At 48.2% G+C, this 22,730-nt stretch overlaps 1 protein-coding gene across 1 annotated transcript in view; it reads left to right on the top strand.

The window, feature by feature from the left end:
• The first annotated feature begins 436 nt into the window (after window positions 1-436).
• The window catches only part of Myo1b (myosin IB), a 177,400-nt gene continuing 155,106 nt past the window's right edge, over window positions 437-22,730 (top strand). The window contains 1 exon segment of the mRNA XM_052749431.1: window positions 437-616. The gene's annotated coding sequence lies outside the window, so the exon portion shown is untranslated.

Here is a 22,730-nt window from a genome sequence, read left to right on the forward strand (position 1 = left end):
CCAACGCTGTGTTCCATATGTATGTGAGCACCCTACGCTGTTTTCTCTCTCCGTAAATTAGCATTTTGTGATAATTCTTTGGCACCCAAACTTTGACCTAGGAGACGAGATAATATGGGGAAGGACTGTTCTCTGTGCCGGTGTTCGCGCCCAGGCCCTTCCAGCTGTCAGCCTCTGCATTTCTGGTCTGCAGGACGCCGCCGATCTCGCAGAGACCAAGGTGAAGGGTCAGCGCGCGCCCCCGGGTGTCCCCACCCGTCCGGGCGCTCACCGGGGGGCGCTGTGCGGCCTGCGCCTGGGTGAGCCGCGGCCCAGGAGCGAGGGGCGCGTCCGGGCGAGGTCGCCGCCCCCGCCGGGAGAGGGGAGTGGCCGCGCCGCCGCCGCCGCCGCCGCCGCGCCTGAAGCCAGCGCACTCGGAGCCGGGCGGGCGGACGGACGCGGCGGCGCTAGGTACGCGGGGCGCGCGGTGGGCTGAGCGGCGCGGGACCCTCGGCGGCGGCGGCGGCAGCGGCTGGGGCACGAGCCCCGCACCGTTCGTTCGGACCCGCGTCCCCCAGGCGGCGGCCAGCGAGCAGCACGCGGAGCGGCGGAGCAGGCAGAGCGGGCGCCGGGCGAGGTAACGCTACGCTCCCCCGGTGCCGGGTCCCTTCCCGCCCCGTGCCTTTGTGCGCGCGGGGCCCCGGGCTCCGCCGCAGCCTGCGGTCGCGGGCCAGCGCTCCCGGGGCGCTCGTGCGGGGCGCGCGCGGCAGCGCTCCAGCGTGAGCCCACGCGCGCTCGAGGTCACACCGAGGGTGATCGCTGCTCCGTATGGCTCCGGGGGGTGGGGGGGGGCGGCCGGAGCTGGGGGCCGGGGCTCGGCAACTAAGTTGCTCTCACTCCGAGATATCCGCTTCGTACCTATGGGCACCGGGGGGACCCCGCTTTCCACGGGCCCACGCACCCCTCCCCTCCCTCCATCCCTCGGGCCCACTGGAGTTTCCTGGCCCCGGGGTCTGTGAAAGGACAGGGTATAGCTTCCTGTGGGAAGGGGAAGCGGAGGCAGAACAATGGGGCGTCCTGGGGAGTGGGGTTCAGGTGCGGTGTGCCGGGGCCGCGGCGCACGAGGAGGGGCGCAGGACCCGGCGGCTCGCCCTGCGCGTGCAGCTGCGCTCCACTCCTTTGTTCCGCCACAGCGGAGGGGGCTGCCCCGGGTCCCGTTTCCTGCCCGGGATGGGATTGATTCACAGTCCCAGAGAGGCTTGGGGAAGGGGGCGGGGCTCGGATGGAAACCAGATTGGGAACGGGAGCCCTGGAGGGTGCTGGGCAGGGTGGAGCGCTGGGGAGGGGGTGATGAGGGTGCGTTGGAGTTAATTACAAACACAACCTTCTGTCTGAAGGCCTGTGGAGTTTATTTGCGGTGCTTTGTTCGTGCTACGGCCTAGCACTAATTGTTGCAACAAGTTCTGTTCTTCCTTGAAGTTGTAGGCTCTGGCCCTGGGAGTTTGCTGAAAGCAGATCTTGTTAGTTCGAATGGATGAAGAGCTTTTTTCTTTTCTTTCTTTTTTTCCCTTTTTTTTGGAAGGATTTTGCAGTGAATCAGGATACTTGTGTACGTGTATATCTGTGCATTTCATTGTGACTAGAACAGGCAGACAAAAAAACAAAACACCCAAACAAAAAACCGTGTTCTGTCTGACACATGGCCTCTACCCTGACTGACCTGGAACTCAGAGACCTGCCAGAGACCTGCCTGCCTTTGCCTCAGTGCTGGGACTAAAGGTGTGCACACCACCACCCCTGCCTAGGGCGTGTGTGGAATCATTTTGACAAAATAGTTTTCTCCATCATCATAGAGTATAGTGTGATACATTTCCAAGAATATTTGAGGCTTGGGAACCACCAGGAAATCAGACGTTGCTAAATAAATGAATCAGATGATGTAATACCGAGTGGAGAATTCTTTTGTCCTTGGTCCTAGGGAAAAAAAAAAAACACTCCACACTCTTTTTGGGGTTGGGTATTGAGACTGGAGCCACAGCTTCAAGTGCTCTGTGCTTTCCCGCTGCCTGTGGACCAGCTGGAGTGAGAGAGAGGAGAACATGCTTGACAGTGAATAGTTCTCTCTTTTTTAAGAGGAGTAGAATTGAATGTAGTATGTCAGGCCTTAGTGAAAGTGACCCTGTCCTAGACTAGAATCGGCAATCTCAGAAGGACTGGCCGAGCTCGGACCCGGAGTGAGCCTTGGGGATTGAGTGACGGATGCTTGTGAGCAGGGCATTCCAAGCAAAACTGTTTGGGGGAGGAGGAGGCTGACATTTCCAGGCATTGATGGTTATGCCTGTGGGACGCCGATGGAAGAGACCCAAAGTCCAGTGCAGGTTAGAATTACTGTGGTGATTAGCAGCCTTCTGGCCGGGACCCACGCTGCCTGTTGGACAAGCTGAGGGGCCACCGTGAAACCACCGCTTTGGGCCATTTGCTGCTAAGAGGAACTGTAGCCGAAAGCCTGTTAACCTTAGAAGGCGAGTTGGGAGCTTACTCTGGGGGAAAAAATGTTTTGTGCCCGCTAAGTGGTAATGGAAAAGAGCTGTGCAAGCTCCTGCCTGTCTTTTTGGAGGGGGATGTGGTCAGGCTTTCGGGCCAGGCTGTAAAGCGGTGGAACATGTCCTCAGAAGCCATTGTGATGTGGAGCTGGAGTGGGACGTTGTCCAAGTGTTGCGTTGTGTGTCCTTACAGCTGACACACGGGCTGGCGAAGCACCGTGCCACAGACAGTCCACAGAGTGACTCTCTCTTTTTTTTTTTTATTATCCCGCCATTCTAGACTTTCCATTCATATGAGCTGTTTTGTTAAGTGCGGTTCGGTTGGATGCCTCCCAAGTGCTCTTTGGTCCATACATTAACACAATGTAAAGCCTAGTGCTGATGGAGGCATGAATGGGAGACTCCTTAAATAGCTAGCTGGTTTCTGGCCTCTGGTGTCCCAGTGGATGTGGGATTGTGCGATATGTCAGGCAAGAGGTTGCACACCCTTCTGGGATGAATCATCACTTTGTCAAATCTGGAGTTTAGGGCTGGCTTTCCCTGGGTGCTGCACAGCTCTGCAAAGCAATGGGGATGGACTGACATCACTGGGGAAGAGTGTGGGCTGGGAGTGGGCCGGGCATTTGTCTAAGAAGAGAACGGTGGTGTCCTTGGCATCTCTTGGGTGTCCATGCTTGTACCACTTGACCTCATTTGTGTGTATTCCATCTCTGCCCCATTGTGACAGCTAGACATTTAGATTTTAATGGAATAGGCTAATGCTAGTTATAGTTACCGCTGAGGAGGTTCATTATGTGCAGAATTTTACAGACATCCTCTCTATATTAATCTTTAAAATAACTTGGCCAAAGGTCTCAGTTAGCCCAGGCTGGCCTAGAGCTCATTATGTAGCTTGAGGTTGGCCTTGATCTCCTGATCTTCCAGCCTCTTCTCCCACCCCCAGGCTAGCATTACAGGCACAACCCACCGTGCCCAGTTAAAAGTATTTATTTATTTTTTTGTTTTGAGACAGGTCTTTTCCTCCCAGACTCTCCAGAAATCACTACATAGCCTGTGCTGGTTGTTAGTGAAAGGCAATCCTCCTGCCTTGGCCTCCCATGTGCAGAGATTTTAGGTGTGAGCCAAAGCTCCCTGCTCAGTGCATTGCCTCTTCTTCTGTTATAGTTCCTCAGTCTCTAGTAAGTGACGGACGTGAGGTTTGAGTGCCTGATTCTAACACCGTGTAATTGCTGGGCGTGGTGCTGTACACCATTAATCCTCGTAATCTGGAGGCAGAGGCAGACAGTGAGTTCAAGGCCAGCCTGGGCTACCGAGTTCCAGGATAGCCAGGGCTATGTGGAGAGACCCTGTCTGAAAGAACAAACAACAAACATAAAAAGAATAGTGTGAATAATCATAATTTGACTATTCACTTGAATCTTTGCAGGTTCCAAATCGTTATCATGTGTATTATAATTGGTCCCTCCCAAAGCCACTGTGAAGTAGGTTTGGAATGCCAGATCCAGGGACATTACTGTTTTTAAAATATCATGGTTTGAAAGGTGTATATGAATGCTTAAAAAATACCCCACCCCACCGGGGTCTTATGTAGACCAGGCTGGCCCAGATCTTACTACATAGCTGAGGATGACCCTGAATATCTGTTTCTCCCGCTTCCCCCTCCAGAGTGCTTGATTACAGTCTTGTGCCGCCTCGCTTATGAGGCTGTGGAGGTTGAATTCAGGGCTTCCTTCATGCTAGGCAAGCACTCTCCCAAGGGAGTTACATCTCCAGCTCTCTTTATGGCTGTGTAGTCGAGGCTGGCCTGGAATTTGCTGTCCCTACACCCTGTGAACACTGGGATTAAAGGCGTGTGCCACCACACCCAGTTTACATAAACAACTTTATTTGTAAAAAGTTAGGTTGCCAACATTTAAAAATAAGTTCTTTTTTTTTTTTTTTAAAAAAAATTCAGACTGGTAGAGGAGTTGACTTTATATAGGATTATCCGTTTTCTCTTTCTTGAAGTCCATTTTAGCTCTTTTTATCTTAAAACCTTTAAGAACACTGCCCTTTGCTCCTCAGCTGAGACCCAGGAGGAATGTGATGCTGAGAGGAAGTGGGACATCAGAATTGGAAACACACGAAGCCGCAGGCTGAGGATTTTCCCAGCACATGCTCTCCGCCCCGGCGGGGGCCTTTTGCGAAGACATTCTTCCTTAGGGAAGTGTCAAGGGTCTCCTTCACTGGATGCTCTGAGGTCATCACATTACTGAGCTCTGTGGGAACACACTCCACATGATTTGTGTGCTTTGTCCTTCCCCACTGGGATGTGAACTAGTTTAGACATCAGGGTGGAAGGGGAACAGTGATGACCTGTGTCCTTGGACTGGAGCAGAGTGGTGCTGGGCAGAGAGACCAGGCCTTGGGACAGAGTGACCACCAAGTGCAGGAGCGGGATGGAGCCTTACATTGACACACACGAATTATTTATGGAGTTCTTAGAATGCTCTTGGAAAGATTAAAAAAAAAATCACATCCTCCCCTTACACACACACACACACACACACACACACACACACACACACACACCCCATACATGTATACATACATAGACATGTTTCCTAAGATGAGAATTTAGAGACTGTAAATTGTGCCTTTATTTGACTTAAGTATTTCAGCCCAGGATACTACTGGGGTCTCCAGGGTCAATGGCGTAGCAGTGACTTGGTCTCTTTATGCCGTTAACTTCTCTGATAAAGGCCACACAGGCCCTGCAGACTGGTCCTGAAGCGGTGCTTGGGGGGTGGAGGGAGAAGGGCCCTCAGCAGACTTCTCTTGCAGCTTTTTGTGGGCCGTGACAGTTTTGGGTGCCTTCTTCATCAGGCTGTATTTTATTAAACACCCAGCTGAAGTGAGACCCTGTATTCGATACCCTTCAAAAGCAATAAAGGAAATGCATCGTGCCTCCGAGGGCAGCGTCGCAGGGCAGATGGGTGTTGTGGAGATGGAGAGAGTGGCCATGCCAGCTGTGGCCGTCCTGGCCAAGGCCGCACATGCTGCCCAGATGAAAGCTGAAAATAAACAGAAGCAGGAGCGAGGAAGGAGACGCAGGTGCCAGCTCCGTCCTTGGCTTCGTTTCCTTCAGTTACGACGATGTGAGAAGATTCAGCCCCTGCACCCTGAGCTCCAAACCTGGAGTATCACGATCCGTTTTGTGCGAGAAGGAACGAACAACACGTGGGTTCCTGGCGAGTACTTAGCTCCGGCATCCTTCCGTCGTGTGTTCACCACCGCCTCCAGGGTATTTCATGGTGACTGGTGACTGAAGTTCATCATCACCTCCAGGGTATTGAGTTTTGGACTGTGCTGAGCAAGGTACACCAAGTCCGTAAAGGAGGGATCTCTCTCTTAGTCTCTTTTCCTGTTGCTGTGTTAGAATATCTTGTTTTGTTTTTTGTTTTTTTGAGACACAGTTTCTCTGTGTAGCTTTGGAGCCTGTCCGGGAACTCACAAAGATCTGCCTGCCTCTGCCTCCCGAGTGCTGGGATTAAAGGTGTGCACCACCACCGACCAGCTAGAATATCTTGACAAAGGAATTTAAAAGAAGAAAGAGTTCATTTTGGCTCACACTTCAAGGTAGAGTGAGTTCTGGCTGGAAAGTCAGGGCATCAGGAGCTCGAAGCTGCTGGAGATGTTTTTACCACAGTCAAGAGTCAGAGGGCAGTGACCTGCTGCTGCTGATATCAACTTTCCCACTTAATGCATGCAGTCCAGGGTCCCAGCCGGAGAGATGCTGCCCACAGACCCACCGTGGATGGGTCTTTCCACCTCAACACAGTCAAGGTAGTCCCTAGACGTGCCCAGGGGCCCATCTTCCTGGAAATTCTGGATTCTGTCAAGTTGACACTAGCCATCGCCTTCCTAGTCCATGTTATACTCTGGGCTATTCATGATATTGTTCCCTAAGTACTTGGTTTATTATTATTATTATTATTATTAATGCATGCATGTGCACATTACATGGCGTAAGTTTTTTTCCCTTCCACTTGACAGGGGCCCAGGGATGAAACTTAGGTCACAGGACTTGTGTGGCAACCACTGAACTATCTACTGGCCTTGGGCCACTTTGAGGGAGTGAGTTTTAAGGATTTAGAGAGAGCACCACTTTGGAGCGAGACTCCCCCCCCTTCCTCCTTTACTTTGTCACCAGGCTTCAGACTTCCTGTGTGTGCCCTTGCCCGGCCCATGGCTGGGAAAAAGGGTCGGTGTCTCTCACTTCATCCTCCTCTTCTGGATTTTGTGCTCAGCTCTCCAGGCCTGGTTCTTATCATCACAAGACTTGGTTCTGAGAAGCCAGGCCCTGGCTGGGGACCTTTCTTGTTGGTTCTTCCAAGCCCCCGACCTCACCTCTCTTTCGGCAGGAGTTAGGTGCTGTGGAGGATTGTGGGAGCTTACCTGGTCTTACCTCTGGTCTTCAGTGTACCCGGGGGAAGTGTGCTGTAGACAGTGCAGGGGTAAAGTGAGCGTGAAATGGTGATGCTGGTCTGTGAGCGGCCTGTGAGCAAAGTCGGGCAAAGGGGTGTTAGTAGAATTTATTGTTTTTTAAGTTTTTAAACTTATTTCAAAAGAGAATCTGGGTGATTAGATTTTATCCTTCACGTAACTATCACAAAGATTTCCCCTTAATATGTCATAAAAATGTCTGGGGCTGGTGGTATAGGGTCCTTGCCTAGTGTAAAAGGAGTTTGATCTGTAGTGTGTGGGGGGGACCAAAGCACCCCAGTCTCTTTTAAATGAGGCAGTCTCATCCACTGTGTAGCCCAGGCTGGCCTTGAACTCGAGCTTCCTTTGCCTGTCTCCAGAGTCCTGGACTTACCCAATCTGAGAATTCAGTATCTTTAGGTAGCTTTTAGAAAACCGAATTGAAAGAGCAATGGAAGAAATTACTAGCTGTTGGTCTTATGTGTCACGGACCTATTACTCTCCTTCACTGGTTTTATGAAGAATTTTCAGGCAGCAACCTAAAAAACCACACACACACACACACACACACACACACACACACATACACATACATACACATACAGACACACACACAGACATACATACACAGACACCACACACAGACACACACAGACACCACACACACACACACAGACACACACACACACCACACACACACAGACACATACACACACACCACACACACAGACACACAGATGCCACACACAGACATACACACACCATACACACACAGACACACACACCACACACACACAGACATATACACACACACCACACACACACAAATACACACACACAGACACACAGACACCACACATACAAATACAGACACACACAGAGACACACACCACACATAGAGACACAGACACACAACACACACACACACACACACACACGCACACACAACTGATTACAAGGTTCCTGCTGTCACACTCACAATTTCCAGTATATAATCTCCCCCCCCCTTCAAGTTCTGTACTGTTAGTCCCCGCAGAGCTGTTTGGAGTGTTCAGATAGGAAACATGCTTGCTTCCTAAGCTGACCATTTTTCCCCCTTGAAAATGCTTCAGAAGAATTGCCAATGTTCATTCATTTTAGAGCCAGGGCCAGCTGCCTTGAGGAATAGCTTAATTTTCATAAACATTGGGTTTGTGCCAGTTTGCATTTCTAGCTGTATTTTTCAGTCCTCACATAATCTACTTACATTTGGAGTGGGAACCATGGTTTTGAATGAGTACTGACAGGATGAGCCCTGTAGGAAAAAGTTCTCGTTTGCCTGATTTCCAGGGTGTGGATGTAGTCATAGAAGTGTGTGAACTGCCACTCTGGGCTGGACTTAGGGCTTGTACCTGCAGTGGTCTGTGACATTTAGGGAAGGAAGTGCGGTGCAACTCTAGATCCACTTTTATAAGGGCCCGGGGGTGTCTTGAACATCTATAGTAGCGTAGTTTCTGAAAAACGTCCCAGACCTCTCACCTTCCTTAAAGACTGAACTTGTGAAGTTGGTATTTTGATTGTGAATCCTGGTTCTGGAATGACGTGGTTGAGAGGAGGCTGGGACCTAAGGGTCATGACGGTCACTCCTCCACTGTACACATCCAGGCTCGTAAAGTTGTGGGGCTGACAGATCTAGGAACTTGACCCCAGCCAGGCCTTGGACTGGTTGCTTTCTTGCTGTGGAGATGGCTCGCTGTCCCCAGATCCATTTAAATCTGTGCCTGGCTTGGCTATTTTTTGCTAAAAAGCATTCTTACCACCCACGTCTCCATTTTCTGCGACCCTTTACCCACTTAGTTCATTCCTGCATTCAGCTTGCTCTCTCTCTCTTCAGATCCTTAAGCCTTTATTCTGGTTTAGACCTTTCAAAGCACTTGCCCAAAATAGGTTGTTCCACAAAAAAAAGTAGTAGAGTGGAAAAAATAAGGCTCATAAATTCCATAAAAAAGGGTTCCTTGGCCAGTGTTGGAACTGCTCCGTTTGAAGCACGTTTTCCTTGCAGGAAGACCTCCTGGTCTTCGTGGGTGTTGTGCACAGTGAAGTTCGGAGAAGGAGCTGTGGCTGTCACACATCCTGACGGATGCCTCCAGGATGTCTTGAGAAATCTTGTTTCCACAGAACTCTGCCGGGGTCACGTCATTGTACATCTTAGATCCCTGGTTCTCCGACTCTGCGGAGAATATGTGTCCTGCCCGAGCATACGCTGGAAATAGTGCTGTGTGTCCACCATAGTGTATGACTGGGGTGCACACCGTTTTCCATGCTCACCAGTCCGTGTGTTACACACAGCTGCCCCATTGTGTCTCCTTTCAGGTTAATGTGTGCGCGCGTGCGCGTGTGTGCGCGCGTGTGCGTGTGTGTATGTGTGTGCGTGCGTGTGTGTATGTGTGTGTGCGTGTATGTGTGTGTGTGTGTTCTCTCCCACGTCACTGTGAGTACCCCCCCCCACCTTTGCTCTGCCCTCAATTTTGTGTTACTGGAATTGCACGTACTGAATTTAAGCAGAAATTCAGGAGAATGGACGGCTTTTACATGCGTGGCTCACTGCCACGCATGTGATAGACCTCTCTGTTTACTTCGGCTTTTTCACATCTCTCTGGTGAAATTTAATACGCAGTTTATGTGTGAAAGTCTTTCCTGTCTTTGAGATTTCCCTGGGTGTTCATGGCTCTCGTGGTCATTGTGACGGGGTTGTTTGTTTAGTGCCTTTGTGACTGCTGTGTTTGGTCCATCAAGAAGGGATTGGCTTTGTTCGTAGACGGCTTTAGGATGATTGTGCTCTTGTCTCACCGGTACTTGCTATGGGAATCTGAAATCAGGTGGCTTTCAGTAGAGCAGGAAGCAACTTCAGCATGCATCGGAAGTGTCACATTTCATTTCAGTTTAAAAACTATATGCTTTTAGAAGTAAGGGAAGGTGACCTCTAGTTATTTCAATACATTCATTGGTTTATTCATCAAATGTTTGGATGCCTGCTACAGAGTCATAATAGTGAACAGGTGATGTGGTTTAACTTCCGTGGGAGAGTGAGAGATGTGGTTGTGGAGATGGACATGGATCACCACGTCTCTCTGCTCCTCTTCCTCTAGTCCAGACTGACATGGAACCCATGCTCCTTCATGCCCCCCCGGTGCTGAGAGTGACCGGCGCTGCAGCCTTGGCACGGAGCCCTCTGTCCTTGTGACAGTGGTCTGAAGGAAAAGGACAGGGGCTGGAGAAGAGGCAGGTGGCGGGAACGGGGTTGAGGTTGGGGTGTGAGGAAGTGAGCATTCACCAGGCTCCCTGAAGGATGGCTTTAGTATTGGAGGAGGAGCAGGTTTGAATAACTCTGTAGACAGTGGAAAGGCGGTATCTGCTGGAGAGAGCCCTCGGCAGGTGGCCCACTGATCTTCCAGAGGGTCAGGTGGCCTACAGCTGCCTGTCACTCAGCTTCAAGGAATCCAACACCCCCCGCTTCATGTGTTACCCCCCATCCTCACACATGTGGCATATACTCAGAGACACACATACACAAAAATGAAAAGTAAATTAGAAAAACGAATCAGACTGCTGAGCCCGAGGTGCGTTGTTCTGCATGTAGGGCTGAGGGGCGGGGGGGCTTCCGTCCTCACCGACTCAGTCCGGTCGTCACTTAGTGAACTGTGGCTTGAGGTAAGCCAACATGGAGGTACTGGTTCCTGGTCAGTGTGAGCTTCTTCCCCAGACAAACAAATCTGCCTGACTAAGGAGAGGACTGCTCTGTGGTGCAGCTGGACACCCCACTTCCAGGTTCCCTGCCCCCGGCGCCTTTATTCTGACAGCCCCCCGGGGCTCGCCTGACGCATGGCCTGTTTGACTTTATGACGGCGTGAAAGTGATAGGCATCCAGTGGAAACGGTAATTTGAATTTTGATTTTTTTCCCCAGGCTAGCAATATATAGCTTGTCGCTCTGTCTAGATGAGGGACGGAAGAGGAGCCGTGAAGACTCCCCTCAGCCACATGGGCCGCAGGGTGGAGAAGTAAAACCTGCAGTAACCTGCAGCGTCCTCCGTTGCTCTGCTGGGAGCTCTGGAGGAGGCTGGGTATAGTAAATGCAGTTTCGGCTCAGGATATTTTTAGCTTCTGGTGGTGTTTGGGGGACTAAGCTCCATCATTAGTTAAACAATGGTACTGCTGCAGCCATCACCACAGACCGTTCTTCTGTTGGGCGTCTGAGATCCTGTGAAGCAGTTGTCTTCATTTGGAGGTCAGGTCTGCTCCTTTTGGAAGGGTCTCAGCAGACCCAAGGGCCGGGTGGGTGGAGGGTGGAGGGTGATCTGGATTCCGCTGACGTCCTCACGCCTTGTTCGCCTGGCACAGCGGCTCTTTGGTCATCGAGACTTTGCACTTGGGGCACCCCCATTTGAGCCTTCCTTTGAGTCTAATCTTCCTAAGTGAGAAGCAGTGTGGCTGGCGCACTGGTGCTGGCCCAAGCATCCGCTTTGACCCTTGGCTTTTGTATTTAATGTTGCTGGCCTGTGTCTGTGGACTTCCTGTTGTGTCTGCCTGTTTCCTCATCTGCAAAACGGGGTACGGAGTCTTCTCTGGGCCGTCGTGGGGATTGTGTGAGGAGTGTGTGTGTGTGTGTGTGTGTGTGTGTGTGTGTGTACGCACGCGCTAACATGTATCGTGTTAGCCCAATGCAAGGACTCTATATTAGTTCCTATCACTCAGTCTTTTTGAGAGTGGATTCCTAAGGCTACTCCTCCCTCAGATATTCAAATCTGTTTGATTTGTGTGTATAAATTATGACCAGCAGAGACTGGACGGGTATGCAGGAAGAACCATGGCCCAGGAGAAGTGTTGCCGTGATTGTTAGGACAGTACATCGGCAATACTTGTTAGCCTTTCATTGTTTCTTCCCTGGCCACTGATAATAGGATACAACTCTTGGAAAAGGAGAGGCCAAGCTAGCCTTCGTTCGGACGCTGCAGGCTGAGGGATGGCAGCGTCCACCAGTGGAGCGCCTTCCCGTTGTGTTTAAGAGCTGCAGAGCTGCAGGAACGCGGCGGTGTTCAACCGTGTTCAAACAGCCTCCACGGAAAGCTCCCCAAAGTTAGCGGGTGGGCTGTGTGCGTTGGGAGTCCCCTCTTTCTTGGAGAGGTGCTTCTGGTGTCGCTTCTCTGTGTTCCCGTAGGGCTCCTCGTCATCTGCCACTCCTTTGCTCTCCTCTCTTCCTGCTCCCTTGAGTGTCTCTCCTTCTAATGCCCGCCTCTCTCTCCATTTGCTGTCCTGCAGGAATGATGTATGTGCTCAAAGAGTAAATTTGATTTCTTACCCCATGGTAAAAATATTTTCACTAAATATTTTATTCAAGTGGCCCTTTATTTAGTCACACCTAGAACCTGCAGGTGAAGTTATGAACTAATTGAGCCCAAAGTTCCAAGAACACCCAGTGTCCTGGAGGGTTGGATTCTGAAGGGAGGGAGGGTGGCCGAGGGAGTGCTGGGCTTGAGTTTTCCTCTGTGCCCATTTACGTGGGGTTAGTCTGCATTGCCGCCATTGTGCATGTGTTGGAAAATTTGAACTTTTCTGTACTGGTAGAGTAGAATTCTGGAAAATTACCCAATGCGTTTTCACAAAGAAACCATGCCAAATCTGATAAGTTTCCTCAAAACCTCGTCGCTTTTCGTTTCTTTCATGGAGTGTCCATCAAGCTTCCCAGCCTTTCTCTTCTGTTTCTCTCTTTCTGTAACTGAGCGTTGAGAAGTGCTCTTTTCTATTAAGTTTATCTACAGGAATCGATTGTTAAGTAGTTTCTCAGAATAATCCCGTCAGGCCTCAGAGGTATGTGGGGAACGGCAGCGGAGCCTGGCGTCCGGAAGAGTTGCTTACTGGAGAGGTACTGCTGATTTCAGGGAGATTGCAGTTGAGTTGGAGATTTAAATAAACAGAAGTAAGGCCTGCGTTTGAAACTTTGCTCTGTCATTTGTTGTTCATCTGGAATTTGAATGTAGCAAACGTATTTACATTAGTTCCGTCTCTGTCTTAAGTCTGTTGCAACCACAGCAGGATCCATACGATCAATAGTGTGATCATAACTAGGATTGATTGCCTTTCAAAAGCCTTCATCATAATGATTCTGTTTGAGCATGACAGCAGGTGCAGGGATGTCTGTCTGTCTGTGCTGCTCGGTGGGTGTTATCCTAGAGCCACGTAGGAGTTGGCATGTCTTTGCAGGTTGATTTCCTGAACTCTGATTCTGTGGTGTTGAGTTCAGCCTGGGCATGGCAAGGCTAAGACGTGAGCCTTGAGGAAATCACAGTGACACTGTGAGTTCACCCTAATGCTTGGCAATTTGAAAACAAAACCCAGATGTAGGGAAGAGTTGAAGGCAAGCTGTGCCATTCTGTGCCCGAGGGGGTAACCTGCTTTGTGTCGATGGCCCTGGAATGTAGCTCCTGAGTAGGTTTCTGTTGTCCCAGCAGTCTTTGGGCTGCCAGTGGCTACCTGGTTCACCTTCGCCTTGTGTGATCTCTTACAGCTTTTAGCCCCAGCTTGTGGCTGTGAGCTTTTCGTACTGGAACTGTCTGCCTTGGGTGATAAGCCCCCCGCTCTGCAATTGTGTACTGTTTGTGTCCAGTTGGGTTTCTTGAAATAATCAGTTTTGAGGGTCTCACACTGAGTTACAAAGAATAATTGGGTGGAGAGGGAACTGTCTCTGTGAGAGTTTGTGTTGGGACTGCAGCAGATACAGCAAGGAAATGGAGTATCGGCCGAAGGGACTTAGGGACTTAGGGCTTCTCTGGTACACTTCCGGCTTGTCCCCAAACCATCCAGAGAGTATGAGATTATTAGAATTCTCCTTTGGTTATTTATATTAGACAATAGTTTTTAAGAACATTACACAGAGTTTGGAAAGTAGATTACAAAAGATGCCCACCAGAGACTGTGACAGCACATACCGACCTGCAAAAGCTCAAGCCAGACAAAACCCCGGCACTGAGAAGGGGAGGGGGGAAAAATCCTACCCTAACCAAGAAATGATTTGCAATTGATACCTGCTGGGAGAAGGAAACTTCTCCAGTGGCATGCCACTGGGTAGATGAACCAGCTACACTCCAGGGAAGGCCCATGGGTAGTTGGCCAACACAAAACTAATTGTCTGTCTGTCTGTCTATCTGTCTTGTGTGTGCCCTTTTGGTTTCCTTTTCTTTTTTTTTTTTGGTTTTTCGAGACAGGGTTTCTCTGTGTAGCTTTGCGCCTGTCCTGGAACTCACTTGGTAGCCCAGGCTGGCCTCGAACTCACAGAGATCCGCCTGGCTCTGCCTCCCGAGTGCTGGGATTAAAGGCGTGCGCCACCACCGCCCGGCCGGTTTCCTTTTCTTTGGGTATTTTTTTTTGTCTGATTTTTTTTTTTAAATTTGTTTTGATTTTCATTTTCTCGGTTGGTTTTGCTTTTTTGAGAAATAAAGAACATGAAGTTGGATGGGTAGGGACATAGGAGTAATTTGGGATGAGCTAGGGGAGAGGAAAGAATATGATAAAAATATATTCTATGAAAAAACAAATTTTTAATAAAAGAATTAATAAAACATATTTTAAAGCCTATTACCAGTTTGGGGATGCCACTCAGTTGGTAGAGTACCTATCTACCATTCGGGAGGCTCTGGATCTGATCCCCAGACTGCGTTAAAGTAGGCGTGGTAGTTCATGCCTGCATTCCAACCTTAGGAGTTAGAGGCAGGAAGTCAAAGTCATCATTGAATTTGATCTTGGATTTGATTTTGATAATGAGTTGGAGGTCAGCCTGGGATACATGTGACCCTGTTTTTTTGTTTGTTTGTTTATTTTTTAGCATAGTACCTTACAATGAAAACTATAGTCATTTCTGAGTAACCCTTTCAGACCTGCGTGTATCTATTGAGGGCATTTTCTGTGTTGCTGCTCAGTTTTGAAATGTCATTGTTTTGAATTGTCACACAGTGAGATGCTTTAATACACGTAACACTGTGTATCATGTGTCATGATCAGATCTCTCACAGCAAATACCACTGAGGATGATGCTGCACAGTTGTCCAGACACATCTTAGAGCAGCATAGGGTTCCGTTGGATGCTGTAATTTCTTTGGCATATTCCTTTATTTTGGGGCAGTTGGGTTAGTTTGCTATCACAAATGATCCTGTGGATGACCTTTTAGCGACTGTAACGTTTTCCAGATTTTGGATGATTTTTCTGCCAACAGAGACAGAGAATGAGGTGACTGTAAAGATTTCCGTGAAGATTTCCATCATGTTTGGGTGGTACAAATGGACTGGAGGGGCAGGGGGAGTTGAAATATAGGAAAACACCCATTTCTGACTTGCGTGATGTTAGCACAGACAGGGCTGCAGGAGACTGGTTCCTTTTGGTATGTGTAGCTCATCCAGGAAGTGAGGGAGTTTCAGCGCACTGTTGAATTGTCCGGCTGGAGCCTGGGGAGGAGTCAGCATCTGGGGTCCAGGTAAAGGGATCTTGATGTCTAGGTGTGGTTCAAGCTGTAGATAGGAGTAAGCCTTGGATACGTGACTGGAGCCTGGACTGAGAAGAGAAGGTGGATGACAGGACTCTGGGGAACATGGTTTTGTGGGTAGAGGAGGAGGAGGAGGAGCTACTAAGTCAGGGTGGTGGGAGTGGCCACATGGTTGTGGGGGGCGGCTCTAAGAAGGGGTGCAGTGGCGGGCCACAGAGACACGGTGACATTCAAGGCTTACGTGGAGGGAGATGGGTTTCTAGGAAGGGTGGTGCCTGTCCCAGAGAGACCTTAGGTGTGGATGAAGAGACAGGCATTTGCTATAAGGGGCTGTAGGATGCCGTCAGCTTGCCAAGGCTTCCATAGCTAAATGCCACAGGGCAACTTAAATCACAGACCTGTTCCCTTGTAATCTGGAGGCTAGAGGTTCTAAACCGAGATGTCAGCAGGCTTCCTAAGATCTCTTCTAAGGCCTTTGGAATGGCTTACAGATGGCTGCCTTGTATTCCCACTGGGTCATCCCTTGATCTGTCTTATCTGCCACCTCTTCTTTCTAAAAAAATATTTTATTTTATGTGTATGGATGTTTGTCTGCATGGATGTCTGTGTACCATCTCTGGACCTGGTCCCCGAAGAGGCCAGAAGTGGGCATTGGATCCCTAGATTCCCAGCACCTAGAGATGGTTCTAAGCCACTCTCTAGGTGCTGGGAATCAAACCCAGGTCCCCCAGAGGAGCAGCCAGTGCTCTTAACTGCCGAGCCACCTCTCCAGTGCCCCGTCCCTTCTTGTTGTAGGGTCTACTCAAATCCTCCCCTTTATCGTGAAAGACCCTCTCCAAAGACAGTCACGGTTTATGGTACTGGGACTGAGTGCTTCATCAAGCGAACTTTGAGAAAACAAATCTAGCCAACATACATGGTCTGTGAGCCGAGACCTCCCCTCGCCTGCGCCTCCTCCACACTGCTGACTTCTGGCTCTTCTCGGCCCCTCTGGTCCCTCTTGTTCTTTCCCAGTCCTGTACATTTGCATCTTGGCCCTTATCACGAACTCAAGTTCATCTGTCTCTCTTCAACTCTTATTCAGTCACCGCTCCATCTCTTGTGGCAAATGCTTCGTGTCCCAGTCATAAACTATGTGTCAGTTGCCTGGTGGTGGTGATGGCATACGCTTTTAATCCCAGCACTTGGAAGGCAGAGGCAGGTGGATCTCTGTGAGTTCAAGGCCAGCCTGGTTTACAGAGTGAGTTCCAGGACAGCCATGAATGCTTCACAGAGAAACCTTGTCTTGGAAAACCATAAAAGAAAAAAATAATTACATCAGGTGAACTGTCAATTGTATTTGTATTTGGTAGCATGGAACCACCATGGGACCCTGGGCTCATGGTTTCTCTTACTGTGTTCCTCAGTTTGTGGTTGGAAAGAAAAGCACTGTGGGAATATCAGTTTAAGTCCAGGTTCAATACAAACTTTGCATCTGAGTTTTCCTTATATTTCACAAGTTAGTTTTTTCCTCCAGAGTCTGGCTCTGGGTTCCTTTTCCTTTTAGGAGCCACTTTAGTTAAAGTTAGGCTGAGTGGGGTGGCAGTCCCAGCGGGGTCGGGGGCAGTAAGTGTGTCATAACCGACACACTTACTGTCTCCTTATATATATGCACACACAGACACACGCAGACTTACAGAGACACACTCAGACTTACACACAGACACATAGACACAGACATGCACACACACACACAGACATGCACACACACAGACACAGACATACAAAGACACACTCAGACTTACACACAGACACATATATAGACACACACACAGACACAGACATACACACACATACACAGACATGCACACACGTACACAGACATACAGAGACACACTCAGACTTACACACAGACACATACATAGACAGACACACACAGACATACACACACACACACAGACACACATACACAGATACACACAGATACAGACAAACAGACACACACAGACACACACAGACACACACACACACACACACACACACACACACACACACACACACACACACGGCATGGAGGATTAAAGCTGTGTAGGTATTAAGATCCTGTCCGATGCTGAGCTGGATACCCAGACACGCGTATTAATAAAGGAGTCAGAGTAGTCATAGAGTAAACACTAAGTGTTTGGTTGTTCCAGGTTTCTGATCTGTGTGTGTGTTCACCTAGAAATGAAGGATTTCTGTTATGTGTATGTGCGTCTCAGACGGTCTTCTTTTACTGTAACAGAGTAGCTGAGCCTGGGTAATTTATTTAAAAGTCTTACTTCAACTCATCATTCTGGAGATCTAAGAGCATGCACCAGCATCTCCTTGATTCATGGCAGAAGGTGGAAGGCACGTGAGCCCACATGGAAGAGAGGGAACAGGGGAGTGATCTTGCTGCATAACAGCCTGCCCTTTATAGGACCAGCCCAGTCTCAGGAAAAGCTGTTAGTGACCTAAAAACATCCCAGCAGCCCACCACCTCTCAACATTGCTACATTGGGCAATGGAACCTCACCATGAATTTTGATTGGAACAATCCATATTCAAACCATAGCAATGACTATAGATGGTTTTCTTCATCCAGTATGTTGAAAAATATTAATATTATTTCTACATGAAAAGTCATAGCTTTTTAAAAATTTACCTGGGCCTCACGTCATTTGGATGGAGCCCACCCTCCCTCCATTCCACCCCAGTATTAGGAATTGAACCCGAGGCCTTCACACATGCTAGGTACATGCTCTACTACTGAGCTAAAGGTCCTATTGTTTTCAAGACATTGAATATCAGATTTGCAAGTGAGGAGAAGTCATAAATGGATTTACTGTTTGGCTACTTAGAGCAAGGATACCCACATTTTCCTGAGGTCCTTTATAGTCCTTTGTAGAGTGTGAAATTTTGTTTGAGGGCAGTGTTGATCCCTGTTGGCCGTTGTAAAGATGTAAAGTTTTAAGTATGAAACTCAAATTTACTTTTAAATGGCAATGTTATGTGTTTATTCTTTGACTCTTTAAGAGCTCGACTATGGCATGACATGTGACCTTCTGCTCTTGACTCTCTGCTCGGCTGTGGATTTGAAGTGTTACTTTTGTGCTTAAGTGACTTGAGCACTTGGGACTGTACATTTGGAACTGAGTAAATATGGCAGGGTAGAGTTTTGAAAGGCCAGTTCCACTTTCAGCCCAACAGTGTGCTGGCACCCTTTTCTTTAATTGTCTAGGCCACAGCTTTAGTCGGAAGTCCGTGTGCCAAGCACGTCGGCACAACCTGTAGTCCCAGCACTCGGGAGTTGAGGCCAGCCTGGGCTACACAGTGAGTTCCAGGCCCAGCGTGAAAATCTGTCTCAGGGTGGAGACGGGGAGGGGAGAGGAAGGTCTTCCTGTGTAGGCCAGGCTTGCACCCTCCCGTCTGTAGGTTTCCCGGGTTTTAATTGTCTGATTACTTCATTTCATACCATTTGGATCACTCCAGTTCTTACTCCCAGGCTGTTAGACTGGAGCCAGCTGGAGGCCCTGCTGCTAGCTTGGGGCTCTGCCTTCCTTACCTCAGTGCCTGTTTCCCCCGGGTTCGCCCGCTTTTCTGCAGTGTGTTCTCTGAACAGCTACACAAAGCAGCCCTCCCTGTTAGTCATTGTTCCAACAAACTCAGACTCTGACTTCAATATTATTTTGCTGTCTATGCTATCATTTAAATCGGAAATGAATTTTTCAAAGCCCCTGTGTTAAAGGCTTGTTTGTCAGTCCGAGGCGCTGTTGGGAAGTTTTTGGCTACCATGATGTGAACACAAGCTTCTATTATGCACTGTGCCTCTATAATCCTAAAGCCATAGGGCCAAGTGATCATGAACCAGATCCTCTGAACTACCAGCCCCAATAAACCTTTCCTTCCTCCAAGCTGATTACTTTTGGTCTTTTGTTACCGTAACGGAGGGAGGCTCTCCGTCTGTGTGTAGCAGCTGTCATGGTTTCATTTCCTCAGCCCGACCAGTGACTTCTCTGCTTGTGGTCTGGATGAATTGTCGTCAGTAACACTGCGGTGTGGACACCGGAGATGAGGCTGTCACAGTCCCCTCGGCTCTCGCCTGCTCCCACCACTCTGACAGCTAAAGGATCCCCTTTATTCTCAGCTCCCTTGCCCGGCAGGGCTGTGATTGGCTGTCCTCTGCTGCCATTTTACATAGTAAGTGTTTGTGAAGTGTGTTTTACACTTAAGTGCTTTAAAGATTCTTTCTCTGTGGTCGCATCCATGTCATCCTTTGTCATCCAGGTCATGGAGGTCAACTTGTACCATTTTTCTCTGATCTGATTGTGCCATGCCAATCACTGTAGTTGGTTTTTTTTTTTCTTCTTGTTTTGTGTTTTTCTCTTTTACTCTTTGTGGGGCCTGCCACCCAGCTCCCAAATAAATATACAGAGACTTATTCTTTCTTATGAATGCCTGGCCTTAGCTTGGCTTGTTTCTAGCTATTTTGTCCCAATTTAAATTATCCCGCCTATCTTTTGCCTCTGTTCTTTTATTGTTCTTTATTCGATATACCTTTTTTTACTTCTTATTCTGTGGCTGGTTGTGTAGCGGCTGTGTGGCTGGCCCTGGAGTCCTCCTCTCCTCCTTCTCTTGCTCCCTAATCTTCTGTTCCCAGAGTTCTCCTTCTATTTATCCTCTCTGCCTGGCAGCCCCGCCTAGTTCTCGCTCCTGCCTTGCTATTGGCCGTTCAGCTCTTTATTAGACCATCAGGTGTTTTAGGCAGGCACAGTAACACAGCTTCACAGAGTTAAACAAATGCAATGTAAAAGAATGCAACACACCTTTACATTATTAAATATTCCACAGCATAAACTAATGCAACACATCTTAAGCTAATATTCCACAACAAACCACTCTCCTGCTAGTTGCAAATGTAAATCCCATCTCCATATTCCACATCTTGAGGTGAAGAGGTTGTGTGGTGATTGATTACTTTGCTGTTAATCGTTGACCCAATTTGATTGCAAATGCCTTGGAAGCAGCGGTACATAGGTCTCTTGTCCTGTTGTGCTCTGAGCAGGCTAGGTGCCCGGTTAGGGCGGCGGGTGATAAGACAGCAGACAGTCCACTGCAGCTCATCATGAAGGCCGGCCCTGGGTGGATGCTCTGGCCGCCTCTGCCAGCCTGGTATTGACCTACTTTCCCCTTCTTATCTGTGTGCAAAATATTTGTTGTACTTAGTGTGTTCCCCTGTCACAGCGAATGTTTCTCTCCCTTTCATATGAACTGAGCGATAAAGAGCTGGTTAAATCTGGAAAAACAATGGAGGAGGAAAGCTGGTAAGCAGTTTAATTTCCAAACGGGGGACCTTATACTTAGGTCATTTAAAAATGACTCTAGTTTTTCTACCTATTAAGGAACGTGTCAAGGGTAAAACTGTACATTTCAAGGTTTTAGCCTTTTAATTTCATGGTTCACAATCTCATGTATTTTGAAAATGCTTTTTGATCAGGTGCTTGTAGAGGAAGTGAACTTTTTTCCATCTGGATTTTAGGGTGCAGTGTGTTCTTAGGCATTTCGTTTCTTACCAGATGTCCTTTGGGAACACAGGTTGTGTGGCTCTTTGAAAGGCAAGCTGATTAACAGTGGGTTTTTGTATAATGTAATAGGTATGCTGTGTTCAAGGAAGAAAGTATACATGTGACACTCTGTGAGTGCCCAACACTCATGGGAAGTAACTGCTGTTACCTGTGGATCATTCGGAAGTTTAGCAGAATTGCCATTCAAATTTAGTTAACGTCTGTAAGTGGACATTTGTGAAGTTAGGTTTTAGGAACCATGCTTGGCGTCATTTAAAAACTATTCCTGCGTGCTGTAAAGTTGGTTTGTTCTCTTGGTTCTTGATAAATACGGCAGTGTGATAGCTTTGATTCTTAAATTGAGTGACACTTCTAACGTTACAAAGAAAAAAATACCTGGAAATTGTCACAGAAAATGCTTCCCAGTTCTGATGTGGTTGTTGATCTTATCAACTTTACGTGAAGGGACGCGTTGCAGCAAGTTAGCTACTTTAAAAAAATTTTTTTTTAAATTACCAAGTAGCTTTGCCTTCTGAATTTATATTATGGGGTCTTTGGGGGACATCTTAGCTTTTTGTTTGATCGCCTTTCAACTAAAACATTCTTGAAATCCTAATGTAAATGTATAAACATCTCTCCCTTTGTTTACATAGTTTATTAGACTTTATTTTAGTAGCTAACTGCTGGGGAGTTTCTGAATTTCTTTCCTAAGGACTTTTCTTAAGCTTTTTTTCTGAAGCTGCACTAGTAAGGAATGAACTTTCCTGCTTTTGTTAATATGTAGATTTATTAATTTGTAATTTGATTTCATAACTAAGGGCTTCCATAACTGGATGGAGTTCTAAAGATAGAGGATGTCTTTTGTCTAGCTGTCCTGTGTATAGCTGTAAACACAGAATCCTGCTGTGGCCCCTGTGCCTGGAGAGCTGCGTTTGGACCATTCTGTTTATTCTGTGCATGTCTTTCTATGCTGTATATAGTTAGACTTTAATACGTTTTTTTCCATGATGAGTCCAAAATAGACAGCTGCTTTCCTTTGCTTCTGAGAAAATGTCATTGAGATTTTTGTGGACTGGCATTTGCTGACTTTTTGTGTTTTTTTAAACATTCTTTAGAATTCCCCAAATGAAGGAAATCAGCCTTTCCAGAACTGATCATGTCAGCATTGATGGAACCCGGGAGACTATAGGAACGAACTTGGGGAGAGACAATATGTTATGTACTTTTGTGGGGAAACTGAGGCTTGGAGGCTGCGTTGTACCTAAGGTATCGCTGTCCCACTGAGTTGGACCTGCAGTTTGGGTCGTCTGGGTTTGAATGATCTGATGGAGCTGTAAAGGAACAGAGGGCTGGGCTGTGGTTCCGTGGCAGAGCACTCTTCTGGCAAGAGTGCTCCAGACTTGAACAGGCAGGTGGTGTAAGCAGAGGGAGAGGAGGGCGCCGGAGGACTTTGGGATATTTAGCCTGTGGAACAAAACGAGCTTGGGACCTTCTGTTTAGTAAGTGGATTGATTCCTTTGGAAGGGAAGTTAGCTTTCTCGGCGGCTGTACCGTTTAATAATTACTTGGTGCTCCTGGCATGTGCGGGTCCACCAGGGCCAACGAGAGCTGACAGCTTGCCAGTTACATTTGAGCAGTTTTACATTCGTACCAGGGTTCCAGGGTCTCA

Source organism: Peromyscus californicus, unplaced genomic scaffold, assembly GCF_007827085.1.
Source record: "Peromyscus californicus insignis strain IS unplaced genomic scaffold, ASM782708v3 Scaffold_21__1_contigs__length_65335640, whole genome shotgun sequence".
NCBI classification, from domain to species: Eukaryota; Metazoa; Chordata; class Mammalia; order Rodentia; family Cricetidae; genus Peromyscus; species Peromyscus californicus.